The sequence below is a fragment of the Gorilla gorilla genome, chromosome 7 (assembly GCF_029281585.2).
Source record: "Gorilla gorilla gorilla isolate KB3781 chromosome 7, NHGRI_mGorGor1-v2.1_pri, whole genome shotgun sequence".
Taxonomy (NCBI): Eukaryota; Metazoa; Chordata; class Mammalia; order Primates; family Hominidae; genus Gorilla; species Gorilla gorilla.
The window spans coordinates 141,067,399-141,087,003 of NC_073231.2; the positions used below are offsets into that span (position 1 = coordinate 141,067,399).

The 19,605-nt window shown below is 39.2% G+C and overlaps 1 long non-coding RNA gene across 3 annotated transcripts in view; it reads left to right on the top strand.

The window, feature by feature from the left end:
• Window positions 1-264: 264 nt before the first annotated feature.
• LOC101154107 (uncharacterized) overlaps window positions 265-19,605 on the top strand; it is a 65,287-nt gene continuing 45,946 nt past the window's right edge. For all 3 annotated transcript variants that reach the window (XR_002007023.4, XR_010134900.1, XR_010134899.1), the window contains exon 1: window positions 265-648. This is a non-coding gene — a long non-coding RNA (uncharacterized lncRNA). The remainder of the gene's footprint in view (window positions 649-19,605) is intronic.

Sequence of the window (19,605 nt, forward strand, 5' to 3'; positions counted from 1 at the left end):
CTCAGAAAATTGATTTAACCTTGGGTAAGGCACTTGACAATTCTTGGCGTCAGCCTCATAACTTTTACTTACCTGTAAAATAAGAGTTGTTGTGGGAATTAAATGACAGAGGGCATGAAAAAGCTTGGCACCTTACCTAATACATCGGATCAGCTTGAGAAATGGTAGGCTTCTTTCTGTCTTCTCCTTCCTTTCCTGCCTCCCTTCCTCCCACTCCTTCCTTCCTCTCCTCCTCCAGCCATGTCTCCCTCCCTCCCTCCCTCCCTTCCTTCTCTCCCCCAAAGCCTCCATATTTATTTCCTTCCTACTAAAATTTTCTTCCACATTCCCTCTCATCCAGTCCTCAATGAAGCCTGAGGACAGCTATCAGTGGTCACTCTCTTGGGCTTGAAATGGAACAGATCTTCTTGTTCCATCTCTTTCCGATAGCGCCAGTTCCTGCTGAGGACAGAACATTGTCTTCTTTTCTCCCTGCCACAGGCAGATGGCAGGGAGTGTTGTGTGTTCCCACAAAGGAGCGCGCTGTCCCCGCTCCCGAGTCTCTCAGTGAGCCCTGTCATGGAAGGCATCCAGGAGAATGTGGAACTCTGCACCCACTTTCGCAGAACAGAGGAGCATCCATGACCCTCAGAATCACAGCATTGAGAGGTACCACAGGAAGGGCCCCATGTTTGAATGGTCTGTGCACTAGGGACCGAGACCCTGAGGACAAGCCTGTGATTGGTGAGAAGTCCTGCACATTGCACACTGTGCTTCAGCTGATGGGGGCAGCAGGACTGATTGTCATTGTCCCTACTTTACAGACTAGAAAACTGAAGCTCAGACGGGCTTAGCAATTTTCCCCAAATTACACAGTAGTTAGGAGGCAGACAAAGTTTGCATGCCTGGTCATGGGAATCCAAGTTCAGTGTTCTTTCATTATGATGTTTTGCCTCTGTATATTAAAAAACAAACAAACAAACAAAAAAAAAACATGAATTTTCAACTGAATGTAGGTAAATAACCCAGGAACTTAATTACATTTTTTCCTTCTGGTTCTGGCTTTGGCTTAGCTTCTACCTGAGAATCAACCTCTCCCTACAACAACTGTTTCTTCTTTTCTGACATTCTACATTCTTTTTTTTTTTTTTTTTTTTTTTTTTTTTTTGTGACTGGGTATCACCCTGTCACCCAGGCTGGAGTGCAATGACTCACTGCAACCTCTGCCTCCTGGGCTCAAGTGATCCTCCCACCTCAGTCTCCCAGGTAGCTGGGACTACAGGCATGCACCACCATGTCTGCCTAATTTGTTTTTGGTAGAGATGGGGTTTCACTATGTTGCCCAGGCTGGTCTTAAACTCCTGGGATGAAGCAATCCTCCTGCCTCAGCCTTCCAAAGTGCTGAGTTTATAGGCACAAGCCATCACGCCTGGTCACATTCTACATCTTTGTTGGGGGCTGCACTACGGACCCATTATTCATGCAAAACCTGGCAATCATCCTGAACTCTTACTACTCCTAACCCGTGTCCCACTCCCCTCCGGTCGCCAATGCTCTCCTTGCCATGTACAATCAATGCCAGGACCTGTACCTTTGACTTAACAAATACCTCTTGCACCTGCCCCTCCTCCCTGTACCAACTGTGCCCCCATCCACTACTCTGCCCCAGGCTCTTCCTCACCCAGTAAAGTGCAATGACCTCGAACAGTTTGCCTTTTTAAAGGTGTTTTCTGTAAATCTATGCTCCATGCATTGGTGGGAAGATCTTTCAACACCACAATGGATACGTTCAGTGGCCACTCAGTTCCTCAAAGAAGCAACTGTTTATGAAAAAATGTGCCTGAGCCAGGCATGGTGCCACAGTCTTTGCACGCAATAGCTCTAAATCACAAAGTGACTCTACAAAGGAAGCTTTGTTATCCCAGTTTCACAGCTGGAAAGTAGCAGAGCTAGACCTCCAACACAGATCTGTCTGACTGCACAACAGTGCTCTCTTCATACCCCACACAGCCTCCCAGATAAAATCTTGTCTCCTTAATATCAGTTGCAGCCCCCGTCTCCTGCCTCCAGACACCTCTCACGCCCTGCTTTCCAGACACATCCCCCTTCCTGAAGTTCACTCATCTCCTGACATGGTTTTGTGTTCCATGGCTCCATTTGTGTTCTTCCCTCTGCCTGGGATGCCTTCCTCTGTCCAACTGTCCCCTCAAGCACCACTCAGCCGCAAGACTAAGGTTAGAATCCAGGATTATCTCACTCTGATCTCTTTTCCTTCCCATTGCAGAGCCCTGTCTCCCACGTGGACAATTTTCACTTCATTCTAGGTTACGATGCTGTAATTGGCATGGACCAGGATGGAGAAACGCCACCAGGGAATGCTTCAGTTGGTAGTTAATATAAAGGAATAGGTCTCTGTTGGCTTCTTGTGGAAAATTATTTCGAGTTGATTTTTAAATGTAAGGGAAACAGGACTTTATTCCCTTGTCAGACTAATTACCGCACTTCTGAGTCATGCTGATGAGATGGCTTCAGAAAAACAATAGTTCTCCCACTGAGCCATAGGTCAAGGGGTTCTGGGTGTTTTCACAGCAGGTTATTGTTTTCAAGGGGGTTATTGATGGGCTGGAGTGTGAGGTTTCTTGAGGAATAAAACTATCACAATTAATCTGTTTAGAACTTCTGTGTGGGGAGGGGGTGTTATTCCTCAGCAGTGAATGACTCAATGAAAAACAGAATATTCATGGTACATGTGCTCCATGCTGTCAGGCTTGTCAATACCAAGTTTGAAGACAAAAAATAAAATAAAATAAACAGAAAAAAAGAAGGCTTTTTTTTTAAAAAAAATAATTAAGGATGAAAGTGCTGGCTGCTGACCTAGGCCTCTGTGAATTTAGAACCCAAGATGATCCCAGCTGTGTGATGGGGCAGGACCCTTAGTGTGGGAGCTGGGCTCTGTCCCTCACATGTGGGTAGATAGTGAGACCCATATGGAGTGAGGGGACCTGAAGCTGGGTAGGGTCTGCAGCTGAGCTACTGGGGACTTTCTGGTGTCTCTTAGCCTCCCTAGGACCCACATTCATTTTCTATAAAATGAGGAGATTTGAGCCAATTCACTGTCTTCCTAATAATCACTGTTTTCTTGTAATCACACACCACTGTTCTCTTAAAGCTTTTCTTTCCAGTTAATTTAAATCAACCCTGTTTTAAGACTTTGCCATTTATGAAAGAATAATATCCATAAAATCATGGCTTTGATTTGCTAATTACATGTTTTCTAATTAACACTGTATCAGTCAGAGGGTCCTTGGTTGAAAGCAATTGAAAATCTTTCAGCCATCTTAAGCAGAGTGAGATCTTATTGGAGAGATTCTCGGGGCTCAGGTAACTTTAGGAGGCTAGAAGATCAAGCTTGAAGACAGTAGGGATTGAAGTTGTCCTGGTTGACCAGACAGCAGAACAACTGCATGAAACTGGGATGACTGGTCTCTGCGAAGCACCACGACCACACCACTGTCACCACAATGAATGTGGCTATCAGACACCCATGTCACCATGTCATCTATCTGCTCAGAATTCAAACTCACAGGGACAGTGTATGGTTGGCCAAGCTCAAGTCACACTTGCACCCTGCCTACCTTGGGACAGGTGTGAGGAGGATGAAAATCTGGTCCCTTTGACTTCCATAGTTGGCCAAGGTCCTCAGGAGGATACAAAATGGGAGATTCTCCAACAGGGAAAACAAGGTGCTAATGGAAGACAGATTGAATGGTGGGTAGTAAAAACTTGAAAATAAAGAAAAAAACTCCCCAAAACAAAAAATAGGTATTTATTTCACTCATTAAAATAAATACATAATTATGAAAATAAAAAGTTTATTCGTGTACCATAACATCATAAACTCATGTATCAACCCCATGTACCACTCTGTAGGAAGCACTGTCCTCTCTAAGGATCTCTAAGGATCCTGCAGCTTTGGCCTTTATTGTACACTAGTGAATACTTCCATTTTGGAAAGTATAGACTCATTTGTCTCTTTCTGTAAAACACTGACCTTGGCTTTTTTTGTTTGATTTGCATGGTAGCTATTCTTTACCTGATGCTTCAGAACCTGTGTAGAGCCATTTTTTTACTGTTTTAGGTTGACTGTCCACTTCCACTTTATTTTTGATGTGTTGAGAATATCATGCACCCACACATCTTTGCATTTTACTAGGATAAGTAGCAAGCAGTTGAAAAAAAGAAGAACCTGAACCTTTCAAATGACCTTGATATCCTGCCATCTTTTGATCACAGTGTAGCTTTCTGGAATTCTCCAGGCCATGTGAGGGAGTCTATGTTCCCAATGTTCAAGATATAATTTTACACAAGAATTCTAGAGACAACATGTTCTGCATACGGCATCAGAAACATCCAAATAAGTCAGAGTTCATTCCACTCTTCCTAAACATGTATTTGGCACTTCCTATTAAACTACCCTAAACCTCATCAAATAAATGTCAGTTTTGGAAGAAATCTTAGCAATAATCTTGTTCATTTGTATTGATAATGCAAGTGAGACTTCCAAGATAAGGGTACACTGGGCCTAGAATATTTTGGAATTTCTTCTGAAACCCATTATGGAACTTCTAGTTCAAATAACAAGTTACCTTTTTCCTCTCTAACAGATCCCATTTCTCCTGTCAGGGAAGACCACTCCACAGTTACCTGATACTTTATGCAGAAATCAGATTACTTTATGAAATAAGATTCTTTCTAGTGATGGAATTCTGGCTCCACAGAAATTAAATACATCTAAATGCATAGTTCCTTATCCATAAATGATAAGTAATCCCCATGCTTGTGTATAAGCATAGCATGCACACATACACATGGTGAAGGGAGAAAATAAATGGCTCCAAATATTTGGATGTTTTGTTACAGAAGTTAATATTAAAGGTGAAAATCCAAAGTATGGTTGGGAAGAAAAAGATTAGCAGCTGATCTGTTAACTATCCTTTTTAAGCTGGATAATTTCAAGGAGAGATTATGAAGAAGAATGAGAAGGAGAGTAGGAAGCAGGAGGAGGAGGAAGAAGAAGAAAAAAGGAAAGAAAGAAAAAGAGAAAGAGAGAAAGAAAGAAGAGAGAAAGAAGAGAAAAAAGAGAGAAAGGAAGAAAAATAAAAAGGAAGCAGAGGAGGAGGAGGAGGAATAAGAAGAGAAAGAAGAGGAGAAGGAGAAATAAGCGGAAAAAAGGAGTTATCCTGGTCAAATGTGGAAAGATTCTATTCAAATTTCTGATGGTTTTTACTGATTGAATGATAATAAGAGAGTCCTTATCAATAGAATTCTTTCAGCAGGATATACTTGATCAATTGGTGTGGTAAACAAACCTGAAAAGTATAGATTTCTGGGGCATGGCCTGCTAGAAAGTGTCAGTTTTGGGTATTTAATTATCAGAGTATAAAATGGATTTATTTCATGCTTAAAAGTTCCCTTTGGGTCAGTGATGAACGGTATGCATCACTTAGAAGCCCCCTGTGTTATGCATCAGGGCACATTCTGATGTGATGCAAAAGGGCCCAAGATGCAGCACTGGTGGTCTCAGACTTCTCATGCTTCATCTGCATGTTGCATAAAAGCAGAATAGCTTTTTTGTATTATTAGTAAAGTTTGATACTGAATAAGATCTCTAATTCTTATGAGTCTGATTTGATAATTCAACCCTTTGTGCAATCTTTTTTTTTTTTTTTTTGAGATCGAATTTCACTCTTGTTGCCCAGGTTGGAGTGCAATGGTGTGATCTCGGCTCACTGAAATATCTGCCTCCCAGGTTCAAGCGATTCTCCTACCTCAGCCTCCCGAGTAGCTGGGATTACAGGTGCTCACTACCACGCCCAGCTAATTTTGTATTTTTCGTAGAGGTGGGGTTTCACCATGTTGGTCAGGCTGGTCTCGAACTCCTGACCTCAGGTGATCCACCCACCTCGGCCTCCCAAAGTGCTGGGATTACAGGTGTGAGCCACCGCGCCCAGTCTCTTTGTGCAATCTTAATAGCAAATGTGGTAGAAGGCAAAGATGGTCACAAACTCTTGCCCTTCCTTGATTTCTTTGTCCCTTTTCCCCCACCATATCTCCTCTTCTACCTCTGGGCTCAGCCATGTGACTTGCCTGGGATGTTAGCCATTGTGACACAACAGAGAACTGAAAAGCACTGACCAATAGTGATTATTTTCTCTTGCTGCTGTTGGAACCCTGTGACATGTTAACGAAGCTGGACTAGCTGGTTGGAGGATGACAGACCATATGGACAAGAGACAAGTACCTTAACTGAGGCCCCTCTAGACCACCAGCCCTGACAGCTGGTGGAGTCCCAAGGAAAAGGGGCTCACTGGTCAATGTGCTAGAAGCCAATACTATGACACCAGATTCTGAGAAAAGAAAAGCTTTTTATTGCAAGTTGACTAACAAGGAGATAGGAATCCAGCTCAAATCTGTCTTCTTGTGCTGGCTTGAAGTCTGTAATTTGACTAGAAAAGGTTTAGGGGGTGGATTCTGAGATTAGCAGGTGATTGGTGGAAGGAAAGAGGAGGTATGGAAAGTCCTTGGGTATGAGCAGTTATCTCTTCACGCTATCTCATGGGTTATGTGCAGATTCAGGGGGAGTTAGTATGAAACGTGGTGGAATTTCAGGCTGGGATGTCAGCAAGCTTGTTCTGCACAGACTTCAGGGGGCTACATTGGTTCTAACTGATTTCAGCTAATTTTGTTCTCTTACAAGAGGAGGGAGTTTCAGCATTTCAGCAAGTTGTTTCTTTCTTTTTTCTTTTTTTTTTTTTTATCTTCCATCCTGTAAACTCAAGAATTTTTGTTAGTTACTGGTTTCTTTAACTCTTTGGGGCATGGTTTAAGTGGGACATGACAGATGTATGAGTGAGTCAGCCCAGCCCAACTGCTGCCCTACAGAAATCATGAGCTAAATAAATGGTTGCTTTAAGCTATTACATTTTGGGAGTGTTTTGTTACAAAGAAAAAGCCAACTGACATAGTATATTTAAAATCCACTGCGGCCAGATTCTAGCCTTCTTTTCACAACCCTCCCACTCCTCCTGCTTGTTCCTTCTCCTTCTATTTGGGATCAGGGCTCACAAACTGGTGGCCAAGGGTTGGCCAGTGTGTCCCATGAAGAAATAATGTTCAGCCAAGATTCACTGCAAAGACCATACTTGTTGATTATGCTCAGTGTATGTCTGATTTTTTCAGGGCTCCTGCTATACTAACTAACTGCTAAATATTTTCAGTATCAGCTCTGGTCCTGTGAACAAGTTTTGTTCTATTCACAAAGTATACATCAGAAGATTTTCCATGGAAATCTGGATTTATGGCTTGCCTAAAAAAGAGGATAGGGAAAGTCTGGGAATGTTGGACTAGGATTGGGCAGGAATGACCTGGAGCTGAGAATTGACTGCTCATCGTCCACACAGGGCTCGTGCTGCCAGTTCATCACTGTCCCATCATTCCTAGGTGTAGCATGCTTGTCTTGTTTCACCTATGCATGTTACCTGCCGGACATTAGAGGAAGTTGGTTGTATGCATGACACATTGGCTAGCATTGGTTTGAGGGTGTAACCATGTACTGTCATGTTTTTACACATTTTGATCTTATTGCCTGGAATGTGCATCTCCTTCTTGGACACTTTACTGAACCTCTGCAAATTCTTCAAAATTTAACTTAAATGCTTCCTGTTCTATGACATATTTCTCTCAATAAGGCTGGTTCACCTTGCTCTGTGTTCCATATGACTTTGCACATAATCTCTACTACAGCCTTAACATTTTATCCATCAGCATTGTTTAAAAACTGCCTACAACTATCATGTGACCTCCTTGAACACAGGACTACCCTCTTCCCCTACTTACCCCTTGGGTAGGGCATATGGCAGGGCCCTTAATACCTGTGATGGATTAAGGAATTAACTAACTAGACATTCTGGCTGAACGTCAGAGAATGAATTTAATGCAATTTGCATTTTGTGTAAAACCAAACTTATGATTCTCTATGACACATTCTCTGAAGATTTCTTTATAATCAACAATGTTCTGCTTTGATTTTAAAGAGCTTCTTTTGGCTTCAGGACAAACAGCGTATAAAGGAAATAAAAATTATTTAAAGTATAAGAAAATCTGAGTCAAGTATCTTTGAAGAAGTACGTTTAAAGGAACCAAGAGGCTGTTGGCACCAGAATGATCCTTAAAGCTCCCCCACATTCCTAATAAAAGAGAATCTGCATTGACCAATGGAATTAACTAGTTTCTGTCAGGACAGGCTAGACTACACTTTGATAGCAATCCCCAGATCCAAGTGGCTTGACAGCAAACACACTGCTTTGCTACATGAACATCATAGCGGGCAGAGTGATCTATCCATCTTGGTCAGTCAGGGAACTGTGCCAATGGAGGCTCCATCTCAACTCATGCTTCCATGATCACTTGGGCAGAGCAAAGAGAACCTGTGGCCCATACACTGGCTTTTAAAAGTGTCACCTGGAAGGGACACATACCATTTTTGCTCCTATCTAGTTGGTTAAAGCAGAACATATTGCCAGGCCTAACTTCAACAGGGCAAGGAACAGCAATTCTTCCATATGCCAGGAAAGAGACAAGTTAGAATATTTGTGAGCAAACAAGTACCTACTGAAACTTGTGATTTTACAAAGGACCTTCAGTTTTCAAAATGTATCATCATCATCTACCTGCCAATGACCCCCCCAAGGTGGATTTAAAGTAGAATTTGACCTCCATCAGCTGGGTTCGGGTGCTTCTCTACAGTTGTTTCAGAATGCAAGACTCCTTTGTTTCAAACTGCCACAAGTAAACAGAAAATAAGAAGAGACCAGACCCCACCTCCAGATTATACCCACTCTCGCAGACACAGAAGCAGTCCATGGCAGTATAGGGTGGAAAAGGTGGTGTTTGGGGGGATGTTGGGTGCTGTGGAGGTACAGAAGAGGGACACAAAACTGGACTTGGGGCAGATGTGCTGCATGAGTGGAATCAAGGAAGAGGTAGGGCTTGGGCAAGACCTTGAAGGGTTCATTGCAGTTTGCCCATTGGACAGGGGTAGAGAAGATACGAGGTCCCAGAGAAGAGGGATATGGATGAGGTCCTTAGGGTCATGACTCTGGTCAAGACACAATACCTGCCCTAGAAGGAAATTATTTACACACATGACCTTGAGCAAGCGCCTTCCTCTTTCTGATCTGTCTCCTGCTCTACAAAACAGAGGTTATAATCAAAATCCCATTTTTAAAAGTAGAGCTCGACAATCTGATTCTAAATTTACCAAGAGTATAAATTAGTAGAAATAGCTAAGAGTATTTCGAATAAGAAATACAATAAGATCAACTTGTCTTATCACAAGTAAAATCATCATATTCTAGAGATATAGGAATTAATTTTGCTCAAAACCTGGCATTATCCAAAGACTGGCCAAATCAATTAAAAGAACAAAAAAGAGAGTCCAGAATTCAATCTGTGGTATCTGAGAATTTGTGATGAGTTTCACTTCAAATCAATTAGAAAAGAAGTAAGAGTTTAAGAAATAGTTTTGACAATTTAATAACCATTGAAACAGTTATCTTTTAAATTCACATTATATATAAGAATAATACACAGATTTATTAAACGTTTTAAAAACAAAATTTAGAAAGCATTATAATAAATATAGAAAAATAGTTTTCTTACCTTAAGTTGGAAACATTGTTCTACAGAAGGTTTAAAATTCTTGACACCATAAACAAAAGACTTGCATATTTGATTACAAAATTTTTAATATCTTTTTTTGTGGGAGAAAACAACAAATTCAAAGAAAAGTGACAGAGTAAGAAAAATATAGCAATAGATATATAATAAATGATCAACAATCAGAATATACAAGAACTGCTTGTGATCAATTATTAAAAATATTCATGAAAAAATAGGCATAGAATATAAGAGGACAATTAATCTGAGTTATGTAAAGGGCTAATAAATATGAAAAAATTCTCAATCCCACAAGATATCAAGGGCACATACATGGAAATCAAAAGATACAATTTGTATTAAGGTAAAAAATAAATAAAATTCTAGCTGTTTAAATCCATTGGTGTCTACATTGCTTAAAAATGGATATTCTCATTAAGTGACAAGAAATTCAAACTGGTAGAAACATGGGCTATGAAGTCACACCACCTGGGATTGCATCCTGCCCTGTGTGACTTTAGGCAAGTTACTGAACCTCTCTTTGCTCTATTTTTCTCATCAATAACAGTGCCTATATTATAGAGTTATTTTGAAATTAAATATGGTAATCCATGGAAAATGCTGAGAATAGCACCTGGCCCATCGTGAGTGCTCAGTGATAATTAGCTTTTATTTTTCCACTGTCAGTGAGAGTATCAAAATTAGAAATGCATATGCAACTTTATTTATAGGAATCTGTCCTACAGAAATAACCACCCATGAGCATAAATTTAGATCTTCAGGAATAACCATTTCAATATTTGTAATGGTAAAATGTTGAAAACAACATAGATATTAATTAAAAGGAGAGGAGTCACATAAATTTTGCCTACCTCCTTTTTATAGTAAGTTGCATTTATTTTATGTAACAGTTTACAAAGAATGAGACAGACTCCTATTTATTAAGATAGAATAACCACTAAATATATATTATTATATAAAAAACAAAATAGACCGGGCATGGTGGCTCATGCTTATAATTACGGCACTTTGGGAGGCCGAGGTCTGAGGATTGCTCAAGTCCAAGAGTTCAAGACCTACCTGGGCAACATAGTGAGACTCTAGATCTCTGTACAAAATAAGTAAATACATAAGTAAATAATTAGTTGGGAATGGTAGCAAATGCCTGTTGTCCCACCTACTTGGGAGGCTGAGATGAGAGGATCATTTGATTCCAGGAGGATGAGGCTGCTGTGAGCCCTGATTGAATCACTGCACTACAGCCTGGGCAACAGAACAAGACCCTGCCTCAAACAGTAAAATAAAATAAATAAAAATAAAATAAATAAATAAATAAATCAGAGATAAATTTGAATAATACAATCTTTGGAAATCATTTCAAACATAGTATTTGTAAATACATTGAATTTTTTAAAGAAAGAGTCACATCAGACTGTTAACAGTAGCTACTTTGGGGGAAGAGGATGTATTGGATGATGGTGAAGGCAGATTTAAATTTTACCTTCACTAGTATTTGTTTTTAAAAAAATTGTTTTTATTTCAATAGGTTTTGGGGAACAGGTTGTGTTTGGTTACATGAATAAGTTCTTTAGTGGTGATTTCTGAGATTTTGGTGCACCCATCACCTGAGCAATGTACACTGTACCCAGTATGTAGTCTTTCATCCTTCGCCACTCCCCACCCTTTCCCCTGAGTCCCCGAAGTCCAAAGTATCATTCTTATGCCTTGGTGTCTCATAGCTTAACTCCCACATATAAGTGAGACCATTTGATGTTTGATTTTCCATTCCTGACTTACTTCACTTAGAATAATAATCTCCAATTCCATCCAGGTTGCTGTGAATGCCATTGTTTTGTTCCTTTTTATGGCTGAGTAGAATTTCATGGTAGATATATATATCAGCTGGGTTCAGGTGCTTCTCCACAGTTGTTATATATATATATATATCACATTTTTTTATCCACTCATTGATTAATGGGCATTTAGGCTGGTTCCGTATTTTTGCAATTGCAAACTGTGCTGTTATAAACGTGTGTGTGCCAGTATCTTTTTTGTATAATGACTTCTTTTCCTTTGGGTAGATACCTAGCAGTGGTATTGCTGGATCAAACGGTAGATCCACTTTCAGTTCTTTAAGGAATCTCCACATTGTTTTCCTTAGTGGTTGTATTAGTTTACATTCCCATCGGCAGTTTAAACGTGTTCTCTTTTCACTGCATCCATACTAACATCTACTATTTTTTGATTTTTTTGATGATGGCCATTCTTGCAGGAGTGAGGTGGTATTGCATTGTGGATTTGATTTCCATTTCCCTGATAATTAGTTGGCCATTTGTTTATCTTCTTTTGAGAATTGTCTATTGATGTTCTTAGTCACTTTTTGATTTTTTTTCTTGATGATTTGTTTGAGTTCTTTATAGATTCTGGATATTAGTCCTTTGTTGGATGTATAGACTGTGAAGATTTTCTCCCACTCTGTGGATTGTCTGTTAACTCTGCTGATTATTTTTTTTTACTGTGCAGAAGCTTTTTAGTTTAATTAAACTATTTACATTTGTTTTTGTTGCATTTTCTTTTGGGTTCTTGGTCATGAAGTCTTTGCCTAAGCCAGAGTCTAGAAGAGTTTTTCAGATGTTATCTTCTATAATCTTTATGTCTTCAGGTCTTAGATCTAAGTCTGTCATCAAACTTGAGTTGACTTTTGTACAAGGTGAGAGATGAGAATTCAATTTCATTCTTCTACATGTGGCTTGCCAATTATCCCAGCACCATTTGTTAAACAGGGTGTCCTTTCCCCACTTTATGCTTTTGTTTGCTTTGTTGAAAATCAGTTGGCTGTAAGTATTTGGCTTTATTTTTTGGTTCTCTGTTCTGTTCCATTGGTCTATGTACCTATTTTTATACTAGTACCATGCATTTCAGTGACTATGGCCTTAGAGTATGGTTTGAAATCAGGTAATGTGACGCCTCCAGATTTCTTCTTTTTGCTTAGTCTTGCTTTGGCTACGCAGGATCTTTTTTCATTCTCTATGAATTTTAGGATTGTTTTTTCTAGTTCTGTGAAGAATGATGGTGGTATTTTGATGGGAATTGCACTGAATATGTAGATTGCTTTTGGCAGTATGGTCATTTTCACAATATTGATTCTACCTATCCACGAGCTTGGGATGTGTTTCCATTTCTTTTGTCATCTATGATTTCTTTCAGCAGTGTTTTGCAGTTTTCCTTATAGAGGTCTATTAGGTTAGGTTTGGTTAGGTTTACTCCCAAGTATTTTCTTTCTTTCTTTCTTTCTTTTTTTTTTTTTTTGAAGCTATTGTGAAAGGGGTTGAGTTCTTGATTTGATTCTCAGCTTGGTTGCTGCTGGTGTATAGCAGAACTACTGATTTGTGTATATTAATTTTGCATCCTGAAACTGCTGAATTCGTTTACCAGTTCTAGGAGCCTTTTGGATGAGACTTTAGGGGTTTCTAGGTATATGATCATATCATCAGCAAACAGTGACAGTTTGACTTCCTCTTTACTGATTTGGATGCCCTTTATTTCTTTCTTTTGTCTGATTGCTTTGACTAAGGCTTCCCATACTTTGTTGAACAGAAGTGTTGAAAGTGGGTATCCTTGTTTTGTTCCAGTTTTCATGGGGAATGCTTTCAACTTTTCCCCATTCAGTATACTGTTGGCTGTGTGTGTGTCATAGATGGCTTTCATTACCTTAAGGTATGTCCCTTCAATGCTGATTTTGCTGAGAGTTTTAATCATAAAGGGATGCTGGATTTTGTCAAACACTTTTTCATCATCTGTTGAGATGGTCGCGTGATTTCTGTTTTTAATTCTGTTTATGTGGTTTATCACATTTATTGATTTATGTATGTTAAACTATCCCTTCATTCCTTGTATGAAACCCACTTGATCATGGTGGATTATCTTTTCAATATGCTGTTGGATTCAGTTCACTAGTATTTTTGTCTCTGTGTTCATCAGGGGTATTGGTCTATAGTTTTCTATTTTTGTTGTGTCCTTCCCTGGTTTTGGTATTAGGGTGATACTGGCTTCATAGAGTGATTTAGGGAGGATTCCCTCTTTCTCTATCTTTTGGAATTGTGTCAATAGGGTTGGTATCAATTCTTCTTTCGAGGTCTGATAGAATTCAGCTGTGAATCCATCTGGTCCTGGACGTTTTTTGTTGGCAATTTTTAAATGCTGTTTCAGTCCTGCTGCTTGTTATTGGTCTGTTCAGAGATTCTATATCCTCCTGGTTTAATCTAGGAAGGTTGTATATTTCCAGGAATTTATCCATCTTTCCTAGGTTTTCTAGTTTATGCATGCAAAGGTGTTCATAGTAGCCTTGAATAATCTTTTGTATTTCTGTGGTATCAGTTGTCATATCTCCCTTTTCATTTCTAATTGAGCTTATTTGGATCTCCTCTCTTCTTTTCTTGGTTAATCTTACTAATGGTCTATCAATTTTATTTCTTTTCAAAGCACCATTTTTTTGTTTATCTTTTGTATTGTTTTTATTGTTTCAATTTCATTTAGTTCTGCTCTGATGTTTGTTATTTATTTTCTTCTGCTGGGTTTGGGTTTGTTCTTGTTTCTCCAGTTTCATGAAGTGTGACCTTACACTGTCTATTTGTGCTCTTTCAGACTTTTTGATATAGGCATTTAATGCTATGAACTTTGCTCTTAGCACCACTTTTGCTGTATCCCAGAAGTTTTGATAGGTTGTGTCACTATTATCTTTCAGTTCAAATAATTTTTTAATTTTCATTTTGATTTCATTGTTGACCAAATGATCATTCAGGAGCAGGTTATTTAATTTCCAAGCGTGCATGGTTTTGACGGTTCTTTTTGGAGTTGATTTCCAGTTTTATTCTGCTGTGGTCTGAGAGAGTACTTGATATAATTTCAACTTTCTTAAGTTTACTGAGACTTGTTTTGTGGCCTATCATATGGTCCATCTTGGAGAATGTTCCATGTGCTGATGCCTATGTATATTCTGCAGTTGTTGGGTAGAATGTTCTGTAAATATCTGTTAAGTCCATTTGTTGTAGGGTATGATTTAAGTCCATTTGTTTTGTTGTTGACTTTCTGTCTGGATGACCTGTCTAGTGCTGTCAGTGAAGTATCAAAGTCCCCTGCTGTTATTATGTTGCCATCTATCTCATTTCTTAGGTCTAGTAGTAATTGTTTTATAAATTTGGGAGCTCTACTGTTAGTTGCATATATATTTACAATTGTGGTATTTTCCTGTTGGACTAGTCTTTTTATCATTATGTAATGTCTCTCTTTGTCTTTTTTAACTGCTGTTGCTTTAAAGTTTGTTTTGCCTCATATAAGAATAGCTACTTCTGCTCACTTTTGATGTCCATTTGCATTCAATATCTTTTTTTACCCCTTTACCTTAAGTTTATGTGAATCCTTTTGTGTCAGGTAAGTCTCCTGAAGACAGCAGAAATTTGGTTGGTGAATTCTCATCCATTCTGCCATATCCATTTAAGTGGAGCATTTAGGCCATATACATTCAATGTTAATTTTGAAACGTGGGGTACTATTCTATTCATCATGTATTTGTTGTATATCTGAATACCTTGTTAATTTTCCATTGGGTTATTGTTACATAGGTCCTGTGAGATTTATGCTTTAAGAAGGTTCTAGGATTTCAAGGATTTGTTTTAAGATTTAGAGCTCCTTTTAGCAGTTCTTGTAGTGCTGGCTTGGTAGTGGCAAATTCTCTCAGCATTTGTCTGTCTGGAAAAGACTATCTTTCCTTCATTTATGAAGCTTAGTTTTGCTGGATACAGAATTCTTGGCTGATCATTGTTTTGTTTAAGGAGGTTAAAAATAGTACTCAAATCCCTTCTAGTTTGTAGGGTTTTTTTTTTCTGAGAAATTGGCTGTTAATCTGATAGGTTTTCCTTTAGAGGTTACCTGATGCTTTTGCTTCATACCTCTTAAGATTCTTTCCTTTCTCTTGACTTTAGATAACCTGATGACTGTGTGCCTCGGTGATGATCTTTTTGTGATGAATTTCCCAGGTCAGGTGTTCTTTGAGCTTCTTGTATTTGTATGTCTAGATCTCTAGCATGGCTGGGGAAGTTTTCCTTGATTATTCCCTCAAGTATGTTTTCCAAACTTTTAGATTTCTCTTCTTCCTCAGGAACACGTTTAATATCGTCCCAAACTTCTTGGAGGTGTTGTTTATTTTTTAAATTTTTTTCTTTGTCTTTGATGGATTGGGCTAATTAGAAAACCTTGTCTTCAAGCTCTGAGGCTTTTTTTCTACTTGTTTGATTTTATTGCTAAGACTTTCCAGTGCATTTGGCATTTCTCTAAGTGTGTCCTTGATTTCCAGAAGTTGTGATTGCTTTTTATTTATGCTATCTATTTCACTGAAGAATTTTCCTTTTATATCCTGTGTTATGTTTTTGATTTATTTAAGCTGGACTTCACCTTTCCTGGTCTTTGATTCACTTAATAGTTGATCTTCTACATGGATGAAGCTGGAACCCATTATCCTCAGCAAACTAACACAGGAACAGAAAACCAAATACTGCATGTTCTCATTTATAAGTGGGAGCTGAACAATGAGAACACATGGACACAGGGAGGGAAATAACACACACTGGGGCCTGTCCAGGAGCTAGGGGGTGGGAGAGCATCAGGATAAATAGCTAATGCACTGAGGGGCTTAATACCTAGGTGATGGGTTGATAGGTACAGCAAACCACCATGGCAAACATTTACCTATGTAACAAACCTGCACGTCCTGCACAGTATCCTGGAACTTAAAATAAAATAAAATATTTTAAAAATCAACCTTCTGAACTACCTTTCTGGCAATTCAGAGAATTCATCTTGGCTTGGATCCATTGCTGATGAGCTGGTATGATTTTTCTAGGGTGTTAAAGAACCTTGTTTTGTCATATTATCAGATTTTTTTTTTTTTAGTTCCTTGTCATTTGGGTAGACTATGTAAGAGGGAAGATCTAGAATTCAAGGGCTGCTGTTCAGATTCTTTTGTCCTTGGAGTCCTCCCTTAGATGTGGTGTTCTCCCCCTTACCCTAGGAATGAGGCTTCCTGAGAGCCAAACTGTAGTGATACTTTTTGCTCTTCTGGGTCTAGCCACCCAGTGGAGCTACTGGGCTCCAGGCTGGTATTGGGAAGTGTCTGCAAAGAGTCCTGTGATGTGATCCATCTTCAAGTCTTACAGCCGTGGATACTAGCACCTGCTCCAGTGGTGGTAGGAGAGGAGTAAAGTGGACTCTGTGAGGGTCCTTGTTTGTATTTTTTTTTATTATTATTATACTTTAAGTTTTAGGGTACATGTGCACATTGTGCAGGTTAGTTACATATGTATACATGTGCCATGCTGGTGCGCTGTACCCACTAACTCATCATCTAGCATTAGGTATATCTGCCAATGCTATCCCTCCCCCCTCCCCCCACCCCACCACAGTCCCCAGAGTGTGATATTCCCCTTCCTGTGTCCATGTGATCTCATTGTTCAATTCCCACCTATGAGTGAGAATATGCAGTGTTTGCTTTTTGTTCTTGTGATAGTTTACTGAGAATGATGATTTCCAATTTCATCCATGTCCCTACAAAGGACATGAACTCATCATTTTTCATGGCTACATAGTATTCCATGGTGTATATGTGCCACATTTTCTTAATCCAGTCTATCATTGTTGGACATTTGGGTTGGTTCCAAGTCTTTGCTATTGTGAATAATGCCGCAATAAACATACGTGTGCATGTGTCTTTATAGCAGCATGATTTATAGTCCTTTGGGTATATACCCAGTAATGGGATGGCTGGGTCAAATGGTATTTCTAGTTCTAGATCCCTGAGGAATCGCCACACTGACTTCCACAATGGTTGAACTAGTTTACAGTCCCACCAACAGTGTAAAAGTGTTCCTATTTCTCCACATCCTCTCCAGCACCCGTTGTTTCCTGACTTTTTAATGATTGCCATTCTAACTGGTGTGAGATGGTGTATCATTGTGGTTTTGATTTGCATTTCTCTGATGGCTAGTGATGATGAGCATTTTTTCATGTTTTTGGCTGCATAAATGTCTTCTTTTGAGAAGTGTCTGTTCATGTCCTTTGCCCACTTTTTGATGGGGTTGTTTGTTTTTTGCTGGTAAATTTGTTGGAGTTCATTGTAGATTCTGGATATTAGCCCTTTGTCAGATGAGTAGGTTGTGAAAATTTTCTCCCATTTTGTAGGTTGCCTGTTCACTCTGATGGTAGTTTCTTTTGCTGTGCAGAAGCTCTTTAGTTTAATTAGATCCCATTTCTCAACTTTGTCTTTTATTGCCATTGCTTTTGGTGTTTTGGACATGAAGTCCTTGCCCATGCCTATGTCCTGAATGGTAATGCCTAGGTTTTCTTCTAGGGTATTTATGGTTTTAGGTCTAAGGTTTAAGTCTTTAATCCATCTTGAATTGATTTTTGTATAAGGTGTAAGGAAGGGATCCAGTTTCAGCTTTCTACATATGGCTAGCCAGTTTTCCCAGCACCATTTATTAAATAGGGAATCCTTTCCCCATTGCTTGTTTTTCTCAGGTTTGTCAAAGATCAGATAGTTGTAGACATGCGGCGTTATTTCTGAGGGCTCTGTTCTGTTCCATTGATCTATATCTCTGTTTTGGTACCAGTACCATGCTGTTTTGGTTACTGTAGCCTTGTAGTATAGTTTGAAGTCAGGTAGTGTGATGCCTCCAGCTTTGCTCTTTTGGCTTAGGATTGCCTTGGCGATGCAGGCTCTTTTTTGGTTCCATATGAACTTTAAAGTAGTTTTTTCCAATTCTGTGAAGAAAGTCATTGGTAGCTTGATGGGGATGGCATTGAATCTGTAAATTACCTTGGGCAGTATGGCCATTTTCACGATATTGATTCTTCCTACCCATGAGCATGGAATGTTCTTCCATTTGTTTGTATCCTCTTTTATTTCCTTGAGCAGTGGTTTGTAGTTCTCCTTGATGAGGTCCTTCACATCCCTTGTAAGTTGGATTCCTAGGTATTTTATTCTCTTTGAAGCAATTGTGAATGGGAGTTCACTCATGATTTGGCTCTCTGTTTGTCTGTTGTTGGTGTATAAGAATGCTTGTGATTTTTGTACATTGATTTTGTATCCTGAGACTTTGCTGAAGTTGCTTATCAGCTTTAGGAGATTTTGGGCTGAGACAATGGGGTTTTCTAGATAAACAATCATGTCGTCTGCAAACAGGGACAATTTGAATTCCTCTTTTCCTAATTGAATACCCTTTATTTCCTTCTCCTGCCTAATTGCCCTGGCCAGAACTTCCAACACTATGTTGAATAGGAGTGGTGAGAGAGGGCATCCCTGTCTTGTGCCAGTTTTCAAAGGGAATGCTTCCAGTTTTTGCCCATTCAGTATGATATTGGCTGTGGGTTTGTCATAGATAGCTCTTATTATTTTGAAATACGTCCCATCAATACCTAATTTATTGAGAGTTTTTAACATGAAGGGTTGTTGAATTTGGTCAAAGGCTTTCTCTGCATCTATTGAGATAATCATGTGGTTTTTGTCTTTGACTCTGTTTATATGCTGGATTACATTTATTGATTTGCATATATTGAACCAGCCTTGCATCCCAGGGATGAAGCCCACTTGATCATGGTGGATAAGTTTTTGATGTGCTGCTGGATTCGTTTTGCCGGTATTTTATTGAGGATTTTTGCATCAATGTTCATCAAGGATATTGGTCTAAAATTCTCTTTTTTTGTTGTGTCTCTGCCTGGCTTTGGTATCAGAATGATGCTGGCCTCATAAAATGAGTTAGGGAGGATTCCCTCTTTTTCTGTTGATTGGAATAGTTTCAGAAGGAATGGTACCAGTTCCTCCTTGTACCTCTGGTAGAATTCGGCTGTGAATCCATC